The sequence below is a fragment of the Schistocerca americana genome, chromosome X (genome assembly GCF_021461395.2).
Source record: "Schistocerca americana isolate TAMUIC-IGC-003095 chromosome X, iqSchAmer2.1, whole genome shotgun sequence".
NCBI lineage: Eukaryota > Metazoa > Arthropoda > Insecta > Orthoptera > Acrididae > Schistocerca > Schistocerca americana.
In genome coordinates this window covers 201614298-201616408 of record NC_060130.1, presented here as the reverse complement: position 1 = coordinate 201616408, position 2111 = coordinate 201614298, and the positions used below count along the sequence as shown (strand labels likewise).

The window sequence follows — 2111 nt, the reverse complement described above, 5'->3', positions numbered from 1 at the left end:
TACAATTCTCAAGGCTGTCAATTCAACTAAGTACCTGGGTGTTAAATTACGAACAACTTCAGTTGGAAAGACCACATAGATAATATTGTGGGGAAGGCGAGCCAAAGGTTGCGTTTCATTGGCAGGACATTTAGAAGATGCAACAAGTCCACTAAAGAGACAGCTTACACTACACTCGTTCGTCCTCTGTTAGAATATTGCTGCGCGGTGTGGGATCCTTAGCAGGTGGGATAGACGGAGGACATCGAAAGGGTGCAAAAAAGGGCAGCACGTTTTGTATTATCACGTAATAGGGGTGAGAGTGTAGCAGATATGATACGCTAGTTGGGATGGAAGTCATTAAAGCAAAGACGTTTTTCGTCGCGGCGAGATCTATTTACAAATTTTCAGTCACCAACTTTATCTTCCGAATGCGAGAATAATTTGTTGAGCCCAACCTACATAGGTAGGAATGATCATCAAAATAAAATAAGAGAAATCAGAGCTCGAACAGAAAGGTTTAGGTGTTCGTTTTTCCCGCGCGCTGTTCGGGAGTGGAATGGTAGAGAGATAGTATGATTGTGGTTCGATGAACCCTCTGCCAAGCACTTAAATGTGAATTGCAGAGTAATCATGTAGATGTAGATGTAGATGGAGGTTGGACTGTACATAGAGAGAACTGCTACAGTATCGCACAGAGTGTAACTGAAAGAAATACGCAACGAGACGAACAGTAATGACACTTCTATTCAAAGACAGTAATTATATTGTAATCAGCGCGGTTTCATATGGTCCCCTGGGCATTATACAAGGCGGGACATATTCCTTGATCGGATGTGTGATCGACACTGTCGGCAATGCATGCTCTGCAACGTGCTCCCATGGTAACAAAAAGGTTGGTATGTGAGGTAAGCCGGGGGAACGCGGTCAGTCCATTCGCCGAGTATCCTCCTATAATTATAAAAAATCACTCCGTCTTCAGGCCACGAGTGGCCTACCAGGACCATCCGACCGCCGTGTCATCCTCGTGGAGGATGCGGATAGGAGGGGCGTGGGGTCAGCACACCGCTCTCCCGGTCGTAAGATGGTATTCTTGACCGAAGCCGCTACTATTCGGTCGAGTAGCTCCTCAATTGGCATCACGAGACTGAGTGCACCCCGAAAAATGGCAACAGCGCATGGCGGCCTGGATGGTCACCCACCCAAGTGCCGACCACGCCCGACAGCGCTTACCTTCGGTGATCTAACGGGAACCGGTGTACCCACTGCGACAAGGCCGTTGCCCTCGTATAATTATAGGAACCTTATTTGCAGTTTCGACAAATTCCTGGAACAAAATGTGACGCTTTTTCTCAAACACCCTGTATATACGTTTCATAAAATAACATCCGCTTCAAATGGTGTTCCGGTAACCATCTACTGTTGTCAAATAGGTAGTAATAACGTTTAATCGGTGTTCGTATCTTCATCCTTAGTAAATTTATGTTAGAACGTCGCCTTATGTTAAAATGGCTACTGAATATTCTTAATATGGCGCAATATGGCACAATACCTATGCTCTGGGCAGAAGGAGGAGGAGGAGGATATTAGTGTTTAACGTCCCGTCGACAACGAGGTCATTAGAGACGGAGCGCAAGCTCGGGTGAGGGAAGGATGAGGAAGGAAATCGGCCGTGCCCTTTCAAAGGAACCATCCCGGCATTTGCCTGAAGCGATTTAGGGAAATCACGGAAAACCTAAATCAGGGTGGCCGGAGACGGGATTGAACCGTCGTCCTCCCGAATGCGAGTCCAGTGTGCTAACCACTGCGCCACCTCGCTCGGTCTGGGCAGAAGGAAAAGTTGCCGTTCCAGCGTGGCGTTTTGCTGACGTGGCACGGCGTCGCCCATCTGGCAACAACGTCCTCGCTTGCTACTGGCTAAGCGATGCTCCACTATATTCGCTAATGGGGGAAAAAAATCGACACCGAGGAGGAGTTGTTTCTACATCAGAAAGACGCCTATTCAAATTTCGTTCCAGTCGCGGAAGACTGGTGCTGGTAGCGCCAATATGGCGATGAAAATGGGGTTTGCTGTAAATATTCGTTGCAACGACCGTGAGCTTTAGTTACGTTTGAGATTGGACGTGGCAAGT

General features: G+C 47.6%; 1 pseudogene; it reads right to left on the bottom strand.

Annotated features, from left to right (window-relative positions):
- Nucleotides 1-1145: 1145 nt before the first annotated feature.
- LOC124557001 lies at nt 1146-1263 on the bottom strand (annotated as a pseudogene).
- Nucleotides 1264-2111: the final 848 nt, after the last annotated feature.